Source organism: Acinonyx jubatus, chromosome C1 (assembly GCF_027475565.1).
Source record: "Acinonyx jubatus isolate Ajub_Pintada_27869175 chromosome C1, VMU_Ajub_asm_v1.0, whole genome shotgun sequence".
In the NCBI taxonomy this organism is placed as follows: Eukaryota; Metazoa; Chordata; class Mammalia; order Carnivora; family Felidae; genus Acinonyx; species Acinonyx jubatus.
In genome coordinates, this window is record NC_069381.1 from 49,792,904 (window position 1) to 49,814,622 (window position 21,719).

General features: G+C 39.0%; 1 protein-coding gene across 1 annotated transcript in view; it reads right to left on the reverse strand.

The window, feature by feature from the left end:
- The window catches only part of TM2D1 (TM2 domain containing 1), a 129,948-nt gene that overhangs the window by 15,705 nt on the left and 92,524 nt on the right, over positions 1-21,719 (reverse strand). The gene's annotated exons all lie outside the window — the stretch shown is intronic.

The window sequence follows — 21,719 nt, forward strand, 5'->3', positions numbered from 1 at the left end:
GGAAGATAGAGCATCTCCTCCCTTTTTTCCCCCTTTCCTTTACAAGATGGGAAGGAGATTTAAAAAAAAATGTTTTAAAATCAATTGCTTTCTTATGTGGCAGAGGCAGCTAATTGAAAAATACAATGGGAAAATATCCCATTGTTAGTATCAGTAGAAATAAATACCTAGAAATAACATTGACGGAAATGCGTGTCATTTACCCATAGATGAAAACTTTAAAAATTTAAATGTTTATTTACTATGGGGGGGGGGGGTGGGGACAGAGTATCTGAAACAGGCTCTGTGCTGACAGCAGTGAAACTGATGTGAGGCTCGATGTGGGGCTCAAACTCACAAACTGGGAGATCATGGCTGAGCCAAAGTCAGACACTCAACCGACTGAGCCACCCAAGTGCCCCAAAAACTTTAAAAATTTAAAGGACTAAAAATAGCACTGGAATAAGTGGAGAGACAGTCTATTGGAAGCTTAAATATCGTTAAAATATAAATTATTCTTCAACTTATCTGAGTGTTTAATAAAGTTACACACACACACACACAAGCTTTATCAGCACAGTTTTTAACCCGACATATGCTTAAATATCCTGAAAATTAATCATTCTCATGCAATTTGGTGATAATCATTCTCATATAATTTAATGAGAAATAAGTGGCTAAAATTATTCTCGAAGCAATTTGGCTAGGTAAATTAAAGATTGTTTTAAATAAATTTCATATTAAAAAATAACTCTACAATTTAATTGGAATATTTAAAAAATAAAATATTTTTAAGGAGTAAAAGAAAATAAATAAATGTCCACAATATTTTGATACAGAATTTTACTTTTATTTTTTATTTATTTATTTTTTAATATTTTATTTTTTTAATTTTTTAATTAAAGAAAATTTTTTTAAGTTGAAAGAGAGAGAGAGCACAAGCAGGGGAGGGGCAGAGAGAGAGGGAGAGAGAGAATCTTAAGCAGGCTCCACCCTTAGCATGGAGCCTGACATGGGGTTCAATCCCACAACCCTAGGATCATGACCTGAGGCAAAGGCAAGAAAGAGTCAGACGTTCAACCAACTGAGCCACCCAGGTACCCCTTAAGATTTTATTTTTAAGTAATCTCCACACCCAACATGGGGCTCGAACTCACAACCCTAAGATTGAGAGCCACATGCTCTACCGACTGCGCCAGCCAGAATTTTACTTTTAAGAATTTATCTGAAGAAATAACCAGAAATGCTGATAAAATTTGCCTACGAGGATATTTATAAGATATTTATCAGTTACAAAAACTAGAAACACCCTAAACATCTACTACAAGAGAATGGTAAGTAAACTACATACTCAATTGATAGGTATTTATACAGGCAATTAAAAAGCATATTTTTCATAAGTACTCAAAGATTGGGAGAAAGTTTAGGATAAATGCTAAGTGAGAAGAACAGAATTCAACATTTTATATAATGAGATTCATGTGTGCGTATGTGTGCACATATGTGTGTGTGTATATATATACACACACACATATGCTTCTACATGCATAGCGAAAATTGGAAAGAAATTCGCCTAAAAGTTACAAAATAGTTAATCGTGAGCAATGAAATTATAAGTAATTTTTATTTTACTCTTTATATTTATGAGTTTCAATTTTTACCATGAAAAGTTTATTTAATCAGGAAGAGAAAAATCATTTCAAAAAGAATGAAAGATTCATTTGATTTTTTCTAATTTTCCTTTCAAAAATTCAGTAAGTCTTTAAGTGCCAGTATGTGCCAGGCCCTTTGTCACAGTGCCATTTGAAGGTCAGACCACCTTGATCAGAGCTGCGTATCTACATGAGGGAGTGACATGAAATGGGGCTGGAAAGATGGGTCTGATCAAGTTGTTCGTGGCGTTGTAGGTCACACAAGAGAGCTCAGATCTATCTTGTATACTCTGAAGTGTCAAAGGTGATCATTATGAAGAGAAACTATAAATGTAGCAACTGCTTGCTTGAGAAAACTAAAGATAGCTTCTGATTCCATTCTGTGGAATGGAATGATTAAGCACCACTGTACTTTTTCTATCACCAGGCTGCTATCCCTAAATTATGAAGACTAAATCAATAAAGCATAGTATTAAAATTCTCTCCTGTACAAGGTCCATACATATAAGAACAAGCTGTATCAGAGCTGTGTCAGATATAACAAAGGTCACAGGAACTTGTGACAGTAGGAAGGTAAATGTGGTTAAAAGTAATTAGCGACAGACTCTTCACTGGGGCGGGCATAAAGGATCCTGAGAAGTCACCTTGTCCCTGTTTCTCCTCCTGATAAGCATGTTCTCTGCAATCTCTCTCATAAGTCCATTTACCTTCTGGGGACACGTCAGGTTTGCATCATAAAGATGAATTTCCAAATCAAAATTCAGGATCTACCAAAAACCTCCTCATTCTTTATATTGGTGATTTACAACACCACCTACCAAGTTACCAAAGCTAGAAAACACGTAGTCTTCTCAGACTTCTTGCTTTCTCTCACTGACAACATGCAATCGGTTGTCAAGTCCTATCAATAATGTCTCCTAAAGGGGCACCTGGGTGGCTCAGTCAGTTGGGCATCCAACTTCAGCTCAGGTCATGATCTCACAGTTTGTGAATTCAAGCCCCACATTGGGCTCAGTGCTGTCGGTGCAGAGCCCACTTGGGATCCTCTGTCCCCCTCTCTCTCTGCCCCTCCCCTACTTGCACTCTTTCAAAAATAAATAAATATTTAAAAAATAATGTCTCCTAAATTGCATTACTTAAATTACATCTTCACCATTTCTCCCTCCGATTACTACATGAGTTCTCTCCCTCTAGTCCATGTACCTTCCAATCTATTCTTCATCTGTTGCCATAAAGCACAAGCTTGATCAAATAACTGTCCAATTTTAATGACTTTAGATGCTTTTTGACTCACATAGATTCCCTCATAGTCTAGCCTTGTATACTTCCTTAGCCTTCTCTCCTGAAAATCCCCCAAAACCAGCTGCAGTGGAGCTTTCCCAAAACAGAATTCCTCAAATGGGCTTTATACTCTCTCCTCTCTCTGTTTTTGCTTGTGCTATTTCTAATACTAAAAATATATTCTGCACCCCCCTTCACTGACATCCCCTATTTATTTGTCCATCAAGATTCAACCAAGGACTCATCAAAATAAAAAGCTTCTGTACAGCAAAGAAAACAATCAGCAAAACTAAAAGACAACCGACAGAATGGGAGAAGATATTTGCAAACAACATATCAGATAAAGGTTAGTATCCAAAACCTATAAAGAACTTAGCAAACTCAACACCCAAAAAACAAATAATCCAGTGAAGAAATGGGCAAAACACATGAATAAACACTTCTCCAAAGAAGACATCCAGATGGCCAACCAACACATTAAAAAATGCTCCACATCACTCATCATCAGGGAAATACAAATCCAAACCACAATAAGATACCACCTCACACCTGTCAGAATGGCTCACATTAACAACTCAGGCAACAATAGGTGTTGGTGAGGATGTGGAGAAAGAGGATCTCTTTTGCATTGTTGGTGGGAATGCAAACTGGTGCAGCCACTCTGGAAAACAGTATGGAGGTTCCTCAAAAAATTAAAAATAGAATTACCCTACGACCCAGGGATAGCACTACTAGGTGTTTATCCAAGGGATATAGGTATGCTGTTTTGAAGGGGCACATGCACCCCCATGTTTATAGCAGCACTATCAACAATAGCCAAAGTATGAAAAGAACCCAAATGTCCATCGATGGATGAATGGATAAAGAAGATGTGGTGTGTGTGTGCATGTGTGTGTGTGTGTGTGTGTGTATATATATGTAATACATATATAATGGAATATTACTCAGCAATCAAAAAGAATAAAATCTTGCCATTTGCAACTATGTGGATGGAACTAGAGGATATTATGCTAAGTGAAATTAGTCAGAGAAGGACAAATATCATATGACTTGACTCATATGTGGAATTTAAGATACAAAACAGATGAACATAAGGGAAGGGAAGCAAAAATAATATAAAAATAGGGAGGGGGACAAAACATAAGAGACTCTTAAACATGGAGAACAAACAGAGGGTTACTGGAGGGGTTGTGGGAGGGGGGATGGGCTAAATGGGTAGGGAGCATTAGGGAATCTACTCCTGAAATCATTGTTGCACTATATGCTACCTAATTTGGATGTAAATTAAAAAAAAAAAAAAGGTATGGTCCATAGAAAAAAAAAGATTCAACCAAGGAACCATCACTGATGTTCCAAATCTGAGTTATAGGTCCCAACTCTGTGTTCACATAGTGCTCTGTGCTTATCTGCACTGTATTAGCTTTCATCTGACTATTATATATCCATCTCCCTCACCATACTCAGAGTTTCTTGAGGAAGGAGCTGTTTTTTGCTGTGGGCTGTTCCATTGTGGAAGTGCCATCCCTTCATTCCATGTGATTCCATCATAGTGCTCTGTCTACCTGCTTATAGTAGGTTTGGGCCTATAAAGCCAGGCCTGGCAAATTCTGGTACCATATCCTCTCAACAACAATGGCTGATGTAAGCATGGGCATATGACTGAATAGTCTTTTCCATGATATGTCTATATGGATCTTGGAAAGACAAGGTCCCTCTTTCACTTTTGTATTAAATGCTATCATGATAGAGGTCTTAGACCACCACCACTCACCTTTGCCATCTCATGGACAGAGCATGTCCATGAAGTTAAGCTAGCCCTAGAGAAAGATGCACAGTTAGAATATGGAAATGAAGGGGCGCCTGGATGGCTCAGTCAGTTAGGCATCCAACTTTGGCTCAGATCACGATCTCACGGATCGTGAGTTCAAGCTTCGCATCAGGCTCTGTGCTAGTATCTCAAAGCCTGGAGCCTGCTTTGGATTCTGTGTCTCCTTCTCTCTCTGCCCCTCCTCCACTCACTCTGTCTCTCTCTCTCTCTCAAAAATAAATAAATATTAAAAAAAAAAAGAATATGGAAATGGAGCCTAAATAATTTAGCCCCTGGCTCAGTATATGAGAAACAAGTACATTCTGCCTTTCCCTGTTGTATAAGCCAATAAATTCCCTTTTGTGCATAAGGTATTTGAGTTCTATTTTGCTACTTGCAACCAAGAATTCTGACTAATATATATCTTTGGACTTTGTGTCCCCTCAGAATCACAATAACTGGAATATAGGACCCAACAAAACATGTTACAGGGACGCCTGAGTGGCTCAGTTGGTTAAGTGTCCAGCTCTTGATCTTGGCTCAGGTCATGATCTCATGGTTTATGGGACTGAGCCCCTCATTGGTCTGTGCACTGACAGTGCAGAGCCTACTTGGGATTCTCTCTTTCTCTCTTGCTCTCTGCCCCTCCCCTGCTCACATGTGTTCATTCTCTCTTTCTCTCAAAATAAACATTAAAAAAAATGTTACATAGATGAACAAATAATTTGGCAAAAGGTTTGGTAGTTATCTCTGTATAAAGGGAATTCTTTCTACCCCCAAACCTGTTTAGTGTCTGCTGTTCATCAACACTGTACCCATTTCTCACATCTTGATGCAGAGGTTACACTACCTGTGTCTACATGCAGTTTCTCCTTAAACAATATTTGCCTAGTTAGCAAGTGCCTAGAATGTTCATTAATGTGTAAACACTTGTAAAGACTCCAGTTTGTACTCTTGGTTTCCTAGTTTAAAGTACTAAATGAACCTAAAGTTAAGAATGCTCTTATCAGAAAAGCCATCATGCAGGTCCAATTCACTGAACAAAGAGATTTAGGAACTCTCCATCTGACATTGAACTTTGTAAAAGGAGCCTTGACTTAAGTGTGCTTGAGCGTTGTGACTGTGGGGGTCGAGTCTGAGGAGTGGTTTTCCTTCTCACAGGTATTGATTGGGTGAGTCCTCAAGTACATAGCCACCGAGGGCTCTGTGTTGAATGGAAGAAAGTAGAGCTTCTAGACCATTAGATTAATTCTCTTCCTTGGTTTTTGGAGAATAAAAGGCAAGTTTTTTTCTTCTTTTAATAAGCACATTTTATTTGATTTTTGAAATATTTCCTCCATACTGTATAAGGTAAATGTCCTATTCAAATGTATTTCTCCCTTTTCAAACACAGCAAATCTAATCCTCTTTCAACATACACGTGAAAGTCATAGCATTTTATATACTAAAAACAATTCAAGGTTCTTTGCATCAGAAACAATCCTGCTTGAATCCACTTAAGTCATATAAATATTTAGCAAGGTCAGCAAGGATGCTTCTGAAATTCTTCCTTTCAATTATTTCTTAAGGTCAATAATCTAAAATCATGGTAAGTGTGATATATTTTTACAGCAAAAGATAAACGCATAAAGAAAAATAAAAGGAAAAATTAAAACTGCCTTATTCAAGGGCTCTTGAGGTGCGAGGAAAATCTGAAGGTATCTAATAGTTTCTGCCTGAGAATTGAGTGTAATGGAAGAGCCAAAACTAGCAGAGAATGAGGAGGATGATCAAACAATAAAGCGGTACGAGTTCTTGCACACAGTGATTCTTAAGCTTTGACTGAATTCTTGTATTTACAAAGAAAAGCCAGGGGTTGTGGGTATTTGGAATAGGGTGGAGAGACTTTGATTGCCTTGCATAGATATTGGGAAGAATTTGAGGAAGCCCTTTTGTTCTTGAGAGGAAGAGGACACAGAGGAGAGAAGGGAATAGAGAAGGGAAATAATGGGCAAGCAGCTGGAAGACTAGGAGAACTTTCAAGAACAGGTGTATCTAAGTTTTCTTTTAATCTAACCATACTGCTGAATCTCCCATTTGTCTAACCAAACCTCAGCTTGCCAAATATACAGAGGCCTTTGGTCTGATTGAAAAAAAAAAAAAAAGACACACAGGTATATGTGTTATATACACACACATATATGTATTATGTATAAACACATGTACACGCATATATATGTGCATGTGAAGGGGAGGAAGTGTGTTTGAGTTCTTTTGGGGTCAATGCCAAAGTGAAGAAGAGAAATGGCCAACAACAAAAAGGCAGACTGGAAAATAAGAATTGACTAGAAATACAAGACTGGATTCAAAGAAGACTATAAGAAATTAAGAAATTAAGTTCCCTGAGAATCTACGCAAATGCTAGAGAGGGCATTAGATCTCCCTACAGGGTGTGGAACATGGTTCAGGTGAATCCTAAGAAGATGTTAAGAGGCAAGAGTGCCCCAGATAACACTCAAATTATACAAACATTTACATGATATGATTATCCCCAAACCCCAAGGTCTAAACACTCAACTAACTAGGGAATGGGTCATACTGATGACTCAAAATGAATTTATTCTATAAATAACATAATAGGAATTGATGGAAACAACTCAAGATGATTTGAAGAACCAGAAAACAGAGAAGCATAAAAATGTGGAATGGTAGCCTCTCAAATCATGATAGAAACAAGAATGAATCAATCAGGGCAACTGTGAAAATTAATAAATAACTAGACAAGCTTGGGCAGAAAAGGTTCAAACTGAAAAAAAATCTATATATTCTGTATGGCAATAAAAATAAATTAATACCATGTTATCATTTCACTGCATGTAGGCATATCATTTGTAAATACAGCTAGAAGCTGTAATTATAGAATACATCTCACATGGTTTTTAATATTTCATTAGTCTCCCCACTGGAAATCAACCACCTAGAAAAGAAATGCTTTCTCAATAGGTTAATATTAATTACTTAACAACCCTGACATCGATATTTATGGAATACTTATGAAACAGGCGTTCATGAAGTGGAAGCATGTTCATCCGTCTACTGGGAGGCTTACAGCATTTTTCAAAGTGTCAAATTCACTTTGTACTTTGCCTCTTTATGTTGTGAAAATTTGAAATTACTGTTGGTTTGAAGGCTCTTCAAAAGGCTCTTTTTTAGCCCTAGCTGTGAAAAAAAAAAATCAGGACAGATTAATCTGGTATTCTTTAAGTATGTCATTTCTTAATCTTGCAAAAGAGAGATGATAACTCGGCGAGGAAAAGAAACCCTATGGAGTAGTAGAAGCTAGGGAGGTAATAACATCAATGTATGACACAAAAGTAAAAGTTAAAGGCATCAACCAGCCTTAAGAGGAAATAGAGGAAGAAGGTGAGTAACTGATATGATTTAAAAAATATTACAAAAAATGCCTCACCAATAGAATAACTTAGTTGGAACCATGGAAGTGTGGTACCTGAGACTTTAGCCCCTGTGCCTGGCAATCATTCATTTGTTCGATCATTCTTTCAGCAGTGTATATTGAATCCCCACTCTGCCCTACCTTGGCCTGCATGCTGGGGCACAGTGACAAACAAAGACCAGTCCCTGTCCTTAGGAGCTCAGAGTCCAGTTGGAGAGACACACAAGTAAGAAACAATTGTAGTTTTCTGTGCCAAGTGGCCACAAAGATAAATGAGAATAGGAATTCTAGGTAAGGAGTGATAACTTTGTGCGTAAATGTGTGTTGAGTATTAAATGCACAATTCCAAATATCTTTTCCCTTAGTACCTGACCGTTCTTTTTTAACTCATCATCATGTGAGAGCTTATGGGTAATAATGCAAACCGGTTTCAGTTCTGGCTCTACCTGCTACTGGCCCTCAGACCGCTAGCAAGTCCTGTGAGGCCTGGCAGCTTTGGTGGCCTCCTCTGTGAAATCAGAGCATTTGTCCTGATGATCTATATGCTATTTGCTGACATTGACAGTCTGAGAAGCTTCATTTAAAATGCAAATGTTATCCTCAAAGAATGATGCATGAAACTGATGGGGCTTTATTGTGCGTTAGTTAATTAAATTTACTAACCAGTCACCTTGCAGAGCCCCGAGAAAAACGCACACAGGTAGGATTCATCTTAAAAATGGGAGGAAGGGCCCCACATTTGGGTGGGTAAGAAAATAGGATCCCTTGGCAAACAGAAGTGTAGTTCAAGGCATTAGGCCTGCGGTGGATGTATCAGGGAGAAAGGAGAATTTCAGACAAAAATTTTAACACATAGGAAAGTGTTTTTTCAACTTTGTTTCATAATAAAGCATTAGAACGTGCATGTGTGTTGAAAGACTGTAGCAGCTCCACACTGTCTATACAGGAAGGTCTTGGGGTAACTGCTCGTGGAAAAGGGTTGCGTGGGAACTGTCTTCAGGGCACATTTGCATAACATTTGGACAAACCACTCTTAATTGGATTCTAGGTTTATTTAGGATGATGGATGTGTAGGGAAAGTGGGATGGGGCAGTGGTGGGGAGAATATATGGGACAGTTTAGAGCCAAGTGACCTCTTGACCCAAGACTGACCAAAGAAGAGGAAGAGGGAAATTGGGGATCCTCTCATTCTCCTTTGGAAAGTTCCCTCCAAATCACCACCCCTCTCAATCAATCCGCTCAACTTTCACCTCTCCACTGGCCACCTGGAAAGACCCAATCACTGCACCTCAAGAGAACAGACTCGCCTGTTTTCCACCTGTGCTTACACACAAAAGCCCCCCTGCCCAGGTGTTTTAAAACTAACAGCCCTAACAAAAGACAAATGTGAAGGCAGGTCTCATTCTGCCCTCACCACCTGCTTTTGTTCTTTTTGCATAACCAGGTTCTTATCACATTGATTTCTAAGGGTAGACAGTTTTACTGGGGACATAACCTAACTGTTGCATTATTTTTCTGAACCAAAGTGAGCTTGCTTTTCAGGGCCTTGCAAAAAGCCACATCAACCATGGATAGAATTAAGTTCTAGAGATCTGGCTGGCTGGCAGAAATGGAGGCTTGAGTGCAGGCTTGAGCAGAGCGGGGCAGAGTCCCCACAAATCCATTGCTCCAGTGTTGGTTGGTTTCACACATTCACAAGAGTGAAGAATGCTGCTTCACAGTGTTTCCATTTAACCTGATACAGATTGGATTCAATCTATCCTACGTAAATATCTGATAACCAGCAATTTAAAGTATTTGAAAGATGAAATGCCCCCAAAAAGTTCTTCATTTGAAAAAAAACTGAAACTGCATGCACATCTAGTCATCTCTTTATACACAAACTACTCTTGTATGACTGATGTAGATATGAGTTTGCCTGTGATCATGCTCCCTGATTTCTCACATCTGGCAGAGTAAAGCTCCATAGAGTAAAACTGATCCTCTTGCATCTCTGGTCTGAGGCCAACCTTGATGCTTGTAACCTTGATTCCTATCTTTCCACCTACAGACCTTGTATGATCAATTGTCCTTCATGTCCCTATTCTAAGTCCTCAACCAACCTCTTCTCTACTCTTTGCTCCCCCTCAATCCATAACAATGCTTAAATCTCTTATATCTAAATAGAAGCTGTTGGGGCACCTGAGTGGCTCAGTCAGTTGGGAGTTTGACTTTGGCTCAGGTCATGATCTCATCGCTGGTGGGTTCGAGCCCCACGTCGGGCTCTGTGCTGATGGCTCAGAGCCTGGAGCCTGCTTCAGATTCTGTGTCTCCCTCTCTCTCTCTGCCCCTCCTCCAGTCATGCTTTCTCTCTCTATCTCTTTCAAAACTAAATAAACATTAAAAAAAAGAGAGATTAGAGATTGTTTGATGGCAGTTACAGAAACTTTCCAATCCTCTATATTTGCCTAGAGTGTAGCATTTTTAAAAATGTACGTTGGCTCCTTTCATAAGCTCTCTAGGGCTTTAGAAGTGTTCAGCTTGCCCTGTAGTCTTTGCCTTGTTCCTACCATACAAATCCATCAAAGACTTGCCTTCAATAGGCACTTAAGTCCTCCAAAAAATGTGAGAATTTAAGTAACTCTATTTGCAACTGTGCCATGGACTTCAGTTCCCATTTTTCAGTGGGAACTCAGTCATGTCTGCCTTCAAATCCAACCGAATCAGATAACCACTTCCAAATCCTTGTTGAAAGTCTGTTGTCTATAAACACTTCTGGTTTCACAAACTACATATTAGTCAGGGCTGGATGTAGACGATGGAAAATATCCCAGGTATTTTAAACATTAAAGGCTTTTGTATAAGAAATTGGATGCTTTAAGAAACAGCTAGAAATGTTAGAGTAGCATCAATCAGGAGATCACCTGATTGATCATTGGTACTATTAAGTTCAATGTTCATGATAGATGCTACTCAGATATCAGGTTGTTGGGGTTAGGAAGCCACTTCCTCTGTCACCATCAAAACTCTCTTGACACCCATAGAGGTGTTAACCAGGCACTGGATCTGCTTATCACTGCCCCTGGCTGCTTTTTGACACTTCTGTTTTTATGAGCTTGCTTGTTAGCAGTAGGAAGATAGTCTGTTCCATATTTGCCATCCAAAGCTTTTGTGAGTGTCTTAATTGGCAGAACCTAAATTGCATATAGAACGCTAGCTGCAAAAGAGTCTGGGAGATGCCATTTTTAACTTTCTAGGCTCTTCAAGGTAAGGATGGATGCTATCCAGTTTATTGAAAAACCAAACTTTTTTTTTTTGGCTTATGTAAATCAGTTTCTGCTGCTTCACCAAAATGGGAGATAAACTACAGTGAGGTGAAGAGTTCATGGAAATGAGGCTATATGAAAAGAAAAATAGTATACTCTTTTTAAAAAGTTTGTATATGAAGAGGAGAAAGATGCGATAGTAATTAGTAGAAGAATTCAGAGGAAAGGGACAGTTTCTATTTAATTTTTTTTAATATTTATTTATTTTTGAAGGAGAGAGAGAGAGACAGTGTGAGAGGGGAGGGGCAGAAGGAGAAAGAGACACAAAATCTGAAGCAGGCTCCAGGCTCTGGACTGTCAGCACAGAGCCCAATGCAGGGCTCGAACTCACTGACTGCAAGATCATGACCTGAGCCAAAGTTGGACACTTAACCAACTGAGCCACCCAGGCACCCCAACAATCTCTAATCTCTTAAAGCCAACATGGAGGACATGTCCAAAAGTAAGCTGATCATGTGACTATTGAATCACAAATGAAATTGAATTTGTAGCCTCTCCCACTCTTTTATGGTCAAGACAGATTTTGATTAGGAAAGAATGGAACCCTGAGAACTGAGATGAGAACATTTGGATAAATTTCGATGAATATGGGGGTGCCTGGGTGGCTCAGCTGGTTGGGCATCTGACTGGCTCAGGTCATGATCTGACAGTTTGTGAGTTTGAGCCCTGCTTCGGGCTCTGTGCTGACAGCTCAGAGCCTAGAGCCCGCTTCAGATTCTGTGTCTCCCTCTCTCTCTGCCCCTCCCCTACTTGCACTCTGTCTCTCAAAAATGAATAAATGTTAAAAAACTTTTTTTTTAATTCAGATGAATATGAGTCTCTGGAGCCCTCAGTATACACTGAGCCTTACTTGGTAGAAGAGGCATTCCTTCCTTCCCACATGATAACGTTAGTTCTGTCTTCTTTGGACAGCCTGTGCTGTGCTTAACAGAGGTATCTACGTTCAAGGAAATGCCAGTAAATCCCATGTTTCACCATAGCCAGGGCCATGTTCCACCATTTTCATTGTCTCTTGCCTTATTAAAAAAAGTCAAATACCATTATGCCTCAAGGAGACAAGTAGAGAGTTTACCATTTAATATTATGATTTCCTACTTACTGATATCTATAGAAACCTGGGAAATATGTGTGATAATGGATTCAGACAGGGGAAGGACTAGATCAATGAGAAGTAATTATCAACATGGATGCATTTACTAGAGATTTTTAATTCAGTAATCTAATTCAACAGAATGCATCTGTTTGTTCAGCTGATCAATTTAAATCTGGTTTCAACAGAGACCTACCCCAAGTGAGATTGAAATGTCACAATTCCTTGACATAATGTAGAGGAGGGGGAAATAAAAGACTTAGGGGAGATAACAGTGTTGAAATGAAATTACTATTTAGGACCTGTTCATTCACCATCTAACTATGTCTGCCAAGAGGGCCCAAAGAATGCTCCCTTAACTAAAACACAGAGAAATAGATCTTGTTGAAGTACCAATATCCTTTAAAACACTATAGTGGCTGCCCTATGTAGGAGATGCTGCTATTGAAATAGGTTTCCTGAGGGAGGAGCCAAGGTGGAGGAAGAGCATGGAAGGTTTTTTGCATCTCACGTCCATGAAATAGGTTTCCTGAGATCAGTGGTGATGATGTGATTCTGGAGTGGCAGAGGTCAAGTGGTAGTACTAACTGGTTACTATATAAGCAGCAGGGATACAGCTGCAATCAGAATGGTCTGACCTTCAAGAATGAGATTATTTATGACAGGATACCTGGGATTGAAGCAAATGGACAATGAAAAAATCAAGAAAAATAATTTGGGAAATTCTAGCCCTGATTTGAGTTGCCTCAACAAAAAGTCAGATTACCTTACCCAATTCCCAGAGATGGATCCAGTTCACAGATGAGCTTATTGAATATAGAAGCAAGGTAACCCTGAGCAAGGACCCTGTGACATTGTCTGAAGCATCAACTGCAAATTTCTCCTTTGTCCCCTTAAATAAACCAAAGCCAATTGCCAGAGTAACTGTGAACTGGGAAAAGGGAAATACCCAGACTTTGGGGTATAAACGGACACCAGTTCTTAGCATTAATCTTTAGGGACACAAAAGGCAGCTGTGATCCACTAGTAAGAGTAAGGACTTAGGAGGGTCAAGTGATACATGCAGTTTTGGCTGGAATCCATTTTGCAATGGGCCAAGAATGTCCATGAACCCATTCTGTGGTTATTTTCCCATTCCAGAAGACAAAGTTGTAATAACATTTCAGCAAGTAGTAGATTATCCACATTTATTCTCTTGTCATGAAGGGAAGGGACAAATGAAGCGAGGCAAATAGTGAATCAAAAACAATATCATATCCGTGGGGGAATTACACACTAATATCACCATCAAAGACCTGAGGGTCTCACCTGTAGCTCACTACACTCTGCATTTCTTGAACTGCAACTCCTCTGCTATTCCTGAAAAAAACTCAATTCTGGTAATTCAGGGAGAAAAAAAAAACTTGAAAGAGGAAGATGGTGCTGGCAGGGGCACCATAGTTTGGAATCTTGTTGAATCCCCACATAAAAATATACAGGGGGGCCCTGAGTGGCTCAGTAGTTTGAGCATCTGACTTCAGCTCAGGTCATGATCTCACAGTTCATGAGTTCAAGCCCCACATCCTGCTCTCTGCTGTCAGCACATACCTGCTTCAGATCCTCTGTTCTTCCCTCTCTCTCTGCACCTCCACCACTCATGCTTTCTCTCTCAAAAATAAATAAACATTAAAATATATATATATATATATACCCAATAATTTATATATGATCAATATTTATAATAAAACTAGATGATAAGCTATCCCCACAAACCCCAAACTACAAATGGGTGGAGGAAAAAACAATAGTAACTTGAACTCATGTCATCTGTTTGAGAAATCAGAGACATGCAACAATGCAACTGATGGACAGAAACCTGTCAAAAAGGCAACAGAAACTGAAAAAAGTACAGCTGGTCAGTTTGAGAAAGGAGCAGAAACTCCAATAGTGGGTGAGTGTACAGGGCCAAGAACAAGTCCTAAAAGGGGCTGGAGTTGTCTAATCCCTTGGAACTCAAGACAGACCTCCACAGGAAAAATTGCTGCCATAGCGTCACATCTGAGTAGGCTAGGACCAACAGAAATGAGTGTAAAGGAAAGCCTAGGTCAAAGTGTGGGAGGGCGAAAGAGCCAGAAACTCTCAGAAACCAGACCACCACATTTTTAAACATTACGTGAAAACAACAGGGGCGGTTCAGTGGGTTAACTGGCCGACTGTTGGTTTCAGCTCAGGTCCTGATCTCGCAGTTCGTGAGTTCGAGCCCCACGTGGAGCTCTTTGCTGACAGATTCTCTCTCTCTCTCTCTCTCTCTGTCTCTGTCTGTCTGTCTGTCTCTCTCTCTCTCTCTGTCTCTCTCTCTCTTAAAATAAATAAACTTAAAAAAAAAGAAAACACCAGAAGAGGGTGCTGTGTAAAGTTAGAGGACCTCTCTCAAACAAGCCTCTTTCTAAAACTGCATTAAAAGCCAATTTATACTAAAATGAGTAAGGAAAAAGTATCAAAATCAAGTCCCATAAAATGTTACTATATGAAAAAAAAAAGAAAAGAAAAGGAGCAGAATGATATCCCTACAGGTAATGAAAGAACACCTGAAAGCCATGCTCAAAGACAAATCAAAACTCTAATGTACCATTTCAAAATGAGGTAAAAGATATTCAGAAAATAACATAATATAAGGAAAAATAACAAAAGTTAGAATTAGGAAAACCCAGAAGTGATGTGACAGAACTCAAGAAAGAATTACCAATAAAGGACAACAAAAAAAAATTTTTTTTAAATAAAGATCACTGTTGGAGAAAAGTAAGAGCAAATAAATACAAGTGAAACCTTTAAAAATGGAGGGCAAAAAGAAGGAAAATTTTTAAATTCAAAAAGAAATGAGAAAAAAAAAGTCAAGAGAAATGGATAAATACTGACAATAAGCAAAGAAAATCCAATATATTGATAATAGGAGTCCCTGAAGAAACCCAAAGCAGAGGAACAGACCAAATACTAGAATCTTTCCTGAAATAAAAACCAAAAATATTTGAAATTACATATCAAAAGAATACACAGTATGCTGAGAAAAGATACCTAAAATGGTCATGCTATTTATAAAGTTACTGTCCCTCTTTTATAATAAATTCTCCCCATTCTAATTATTGGAATGTTTTCTATCTCCTAACCGGACCCTGATCCAGAAATTGGTACCAGGAGTGGTCCCAGGAAATAGACCCTCAAAGATTGAATCGAAGATTGATTTGGTGATGTCCTCTCTCTGGAACAGAGTGCAGAACACTTTGCCAATGGAAAATGTTAGGTAATCCGTGGCCTGCAGTGGCATTCACAGCTAATGAAATTATCATCTGTGGTTGATTATAATGAAGTATCTACACAAGCACCAAGACATATTCTAGCAAAATTACTGAGCTTTAAGGAAAAATATATTTCAGGCTTTGGGGCTTGAAAAGCACACGTGACTTACAAGGAAAAAAAATATATTATCATCAATTTTTCAACAGCCATATTTTATGCCAGGAGAAAATAAAGCAACATACTAAAAATGCTTGAAGTAAGAAAAGGTGAGCCAAAGATTTTATACACAGCAAAACTGACCTACAAATATAAAAGGTGCAGACAAATTATTGTCAACCTACAAGAATTCAAGGAGTATTGTTCCCATGAGTCCTTCCCAAGAGATCTACTTAGGGCTGAGCTGACCAATATGGTAGTGACTAGCTACGTGTTGCCATTTAAATTTCAATTTTAATGAATTAAATGAAGTAAAGTTAAAAATTCAATTCTTTAATCAAACTAGCTATATTTCAAGTTCTCAAAAACAAATGCAGCTAGTGGTATCATGCTGGATAGTTCAGATATAGAACATTTTCATCATCACAGAAAATTCTATGGGATAGTACTGGCTTAAGCCAATGAGCTTCAGAGAACCGAATGACTGGAGAATCATCAACATAAAGACTGATGGTCTTTAATATATACTTAATTGAATAGCAAAGACTAAATGAGGATTAAAAGGCTGATAGTATATAAAAGCTGCATAATTTGAAAATTGACATACAGTAAAACCATTAAAAATGGGGGAGATGGATTTGCAAAATAAAAATATTTTAAAATTATATTTTGAATAATCATAATCAGTGGTGGTATTTGCACTGTTAATCTGAGACCAATGTAATTGCAATGAGGGATGAAACAAATGAATAATTGTGGGATATTCTAATTCTATCACGTCCTTGCAAACCAGATTCTCACTGTGGAAGAAAGAAGATACAGACATAATATAGAAGAGGTCAAGTAAAAAATCCTGTAGGCTGAATTTAAACTGGAAATGTTAGTATGAACAAGAACCCGTGATCAGTAATCACAGGTACCCCTAGGGTCCATATTCCTCATTTAAAAAAACAAACAGGGATTTTTGGAGAAATGACTGGATCTAGGTCTAGGTAAAGATTTACAAGATGTTCCTGGAACATCTTGACATAACAGATACCAAGGAAGCTATCAAAGACCACTGGGGTCATGTCAGAAAGATTCAGGAGCTGAGGCACCTGGGTGGCTCTGTCCGTTAAGCATTCGACTCTTGGTTTTGGCTCAGGTCATGATCTCACCGTTGGTGAGTTTGAGCCCTGAGTTGGGCTTTGTGCTGACAGTATGGAGCCTGTTTAGGATTCTCTCTCTCCCTCTCTCTCTGCACTTCCCCTACTCGTGCTCACCTGCACCTGTACTCTCTCTCTCAAAATAAAATAAACTTAAAAAAAAAAGATGCTAAGGTGGTGATTTTTAACATAGTCCCATTCAATTCACCGCTATGGCCAAGGCAGAAGATGTATGGGCTTTGGAGAATCCCAGTGGATTCTCTTAAATTTAGTCATGTAAACAGCACTTGAATTGCAACTGCATTTTCAAATGTGGTCTCTTTACTACAGCAAGTCAACCCAGAGCCTGGCACTTGGTATGCAGTTATCAATCTGATAAATACTTGTTTCTCCACACCAGTAAGCAGAGAATACCAGAAGAGTTTGCTTTCTCATCTGTCAGGAAAGCAATTCACCTGTACTCTTTTACCTCATGGCTGCGGCAGTTCTGACTGTAAAAATGTAGTCAACAGGACACTGATTGCCTCACCATTCCACAGGATATCATGGTAGTTCAGTACATTGATGATATCGTATTCTTAAGACATAGTAAATAAGAAGCAGCTGTAGTCTTAGACTCCTTGATAAAACACATGTGCCTAAAAGAGTGTGAGATAAACCTCATAAAATCCCAAGGCTCTGCCACCTCAGTACAGAGATGCTTAGAAGGTCCCTTAGGGTTTGGGAGGCAATTCATACCACATTGGGATAAACTGCTGGACACATGTACCAAATAACACCTAAGGACTGTCAACTTTGATTAGGTCCTGGAGCCAGCAACAATTCTCCAGCTGGTCCAAGATGCAAAGCAAGCAACTTGGACATATGATCTAGCAGAATCATGGTGCTCAGCGTATGACTGATGAGGATGCTGGACAAACAGCTCCAATAGAAGAATCAAGATACAAGCCCTGGGGGTGTGGAGCAAAGCTCTGCACTCTTCTATGAATACATAGTCTCTTTTTAAGAAACATCTCCTGGCTGGTAGAGACTGATTGCTTAGTCACGGGACACCGAGGGACCATATGACCTGAGCTGCCCATTATCCATGGTGTGTTACCCAACACATCAAGCTATAAAATTGGGTATGTGTAGCAACACTCCAAAATCAAACGGAAGTGTTAAATATGAGATTGTACTGAAACAGCTGGCAAAGGCTACACAGGCAGGTCATTTGTGTTCCCAGCACATCTACTCCAGTGGCACCATCACCTCTTCTTTCACTCATTTTAATAGCTTTGTAGGGAGTTGCTTATCAAAAGTGACCTGAAGAAGCTAAATAAATAAATAAATAAATATCTGCAGAAATAGGCACTGATTAAAAGTAGACAGCAGGAACAGTATGCCCTGCTTCAGGGTGACTCCTGAAGGACCGTAGAGAAAGGTAATTCTTTCCGTAGGCAGAGCCTCAAGCAGTACATATGCTGTCCCCTCCCTGAAAGGAAACAGAAAAGGTACAGATCTACAGAGATGTGTGGGTAGTACCAAATGGTTTAGCTAGAAGGCCATAGACTTGGAAGGAACTAGATTGAAGGGTTGGGGACAGGGATCAATGGGAGAGAGTTGTGAGGTTGGATCTCACACAATGACCCCAGAGCGTGAGGATATTTGTGTCATGTGTGGACGCTCGTTGGACGGCACCCGCTGCAGAGGAGGCTCTCCATAACAGTAGGAAAATGATCTGTGAATATCAGTCCGCGTCTTTCCTAATAACGCCAGAGCTGGCTCAGTGTGTTCACAAATAAAGTAAGGGACCACAGTGGCAGAAATGGTTGTTATTTACAGACTCAATAACAGAGTAAGACTTCTCTCCTCACCATGTTGGATCTGGATGGCACCGCTGCTGAGTGCTCACTCTTCCAACAGCAGGGACCCCAGCTTAGCTCCCTATCTGATACCTGGGGAGACCAGATAGGTACCTGGTGGCAGAATAATTAGACCATGCCCACAATGGAAGGGGCAATGATTTGTCCTCACTGGAACAGAAATCTGTCCTATGTATATAGTTCTACCTTTCTTGTCTGCAGGGAAGTATCATCACTATACTCTCTCTTAAGAAGAATAATCAGGGGTACCTGGTGACTCAGCCAGTTGAGCATCCAACTCCTGGTTTCGTCACAGGTGGTGATCTTGCAGTTCATGGGATCAAGCCCCCCCATTGGGATCTGCTCTGGCAGCTCCAAGCCTGCTTGGGATTCTCTCTCTCCCACTTGTACTGTCTCTGCCCTTCCCCCACTTGTACTGTCTCTGTCTCTCTCAAAATAAATAAACTTAAAAAAAGAAAAAGAAGAATCAGATAATGATATATGGGGGAGGGATTAGATATAGAAAGACCAAGTAAAATGTACCATTAAAAAAACCCAAAAGCTACTTGAGTTTAAGTTATATCTGTCATGATCTACCATAGTCCCTATAATTCTCCCGCTGTGGCACTTCTCATGCTTCTTTATAATGAAAACTCATGAGAGCAGGGCAGGATCTGTTTCACTCTCTCCCTCATATCTCCAACCCTAGCACTGTGCCTGGGACATAACAGAGCTCAACAGATACATGTTGAATGTTTGTTGAATGTGTTCTACATTTTAATATTTATCATAATGCTTTGAAAATATTTTGGTCAAAGTAGGTGCTTAACAGACATTTGTTAAGGGAAAACAAAATATGATCATTTAGGTCAGAACTCAGGAAACTACAGCATGTGGGCCAAATCTGGCCTGCCAACGGATTTTTATGGCCTATGAACTAACAATAGTTTTTACATTTTTAAAGCGTTATGAAAAATGAAAGGAATAATAATATTTCATGACACAATCCAATTAAAAATGGGCAGAGGATCTGAACATTTTTCTAAAGACATACAGATGGCCAACAGTCACATGAAAAGATGCGTCACCATCACCAATCATCAGGGGAATGCAACTCAAAACCGCAGTGAGATATCACCTTATACCTGTCAGAATGGCTAGTATAGAAAGAAAAAGAAGAAACAAGTGTTGGAGAGGTTGTGGGAAAAGGGAATCTTCATACACAGTTGGTGGAGATGTGAACTGGTGAAGCCAGTATGAAAAACAGTATAGACCTTCCTCAAAAACTTAAAAATAGAATTACTATATGATCCAGGTATTTGACTTCTGTGTGTGTAATTAGCTGAAGAAAATGAAAACACTAATTCTAAATGATATGTGCACCACTGTGTTCATTGCAGTATTGTTTATAATGGCCAAACTGTGGAAACAACCTAAGTGTCCATCAGTAGATAAGTGGGCAAAGAAGGTGTGAGATCTATACCTATATCTATAGATAGATATCTTTATGCATATATATGTTATATATGACATATATATATGTTATATATTATATATATATATATATATATATATATGCCATTAAAAAGAATTCGATCTTTGTGCTTATGACAATATGGATGGACCTTAAGAGTATTTTTCTAAGTGAAATAAGTCAGATAAAGACAAATATGGTATGATTTTCTTTATTTGTGGAATCTAAAAAACAAAATAAACAAGCAAAACAAAGCAAAACGCATAGATACAGAGAATACGCTAGTGGCTATCAGAGTGAAAGGGGCTTGTGGGGTAGGTGAAATGGTTGAAGAGGGTCATTTATATGGTGACAGATGGAGCTAGGCTTAACTGTAGTGATTACTTTGTAGTGTATACAAATATTGAATTATGTTGTGCACATAACTAAAACTAATATAATGTCATATACCAATTTTACCTAAATAAATAGATAAATACATACATACATATATACATTCGCCAATAAAGAGAGTGAGCTCATGAAACCGTAGGCTCCCACTCTCCATCTCAATTAAAACAGAACCTCAGAGCCATGCACTCTCTTTCTCTCCCTACCCAGGGCCTTTCTGTGTGGCCCTGGTTTGCTATGCAATCTCTAGGTCTTGTAAGTAATAAACGGTGATTTTTTCAAAGCTTCCTGATAGTTGTTGCCAAAGGGTATCTTACATTCTTAACAAGAACCACAAGGGCTGGTACTGCCACAACATTGGTTATTGATAGGCTGTGACTGGCACAAAACACTAGCCCTTTACAGGAAAAGCTCGCCAACTCCTACACCAGACCTTCCATAGCACAGAACATAACCATTTTTAAGACCATGGTTAATAGGGTGCTGCCTCCTTCCTTTGCAGAGCACTATTCCTGCACTTCAACTCCACCTAAAAATATCAAACTGTATTTTTTATATTATGGCTTCTGGGCGAGGTTCAGTGAGAGACTTGTCAACACCCTTAGGCCCTTTTTGCCATGTCGGAAACAAGAAGATATATAGTAGCCAAGGTAGATGGATACAGAGAGGTAGGAGAAAAAGACCATCAGAGGAAAAGCGGGAGGCCACACTTTGGCACACTGAATCCATAAAGGAAATTTTACTTCTGTCAGCATCATTTAAACAATGTAATGTGGTCTTTCCCAAAGCTTGGAACTACTTTCACTACGGTAAAGTGTTCATTGTAATTATTGAGAAAATTGTTATCTTAAAACTGATGTTTTCTATAGGGTTTGACCTGTATTTGGTGA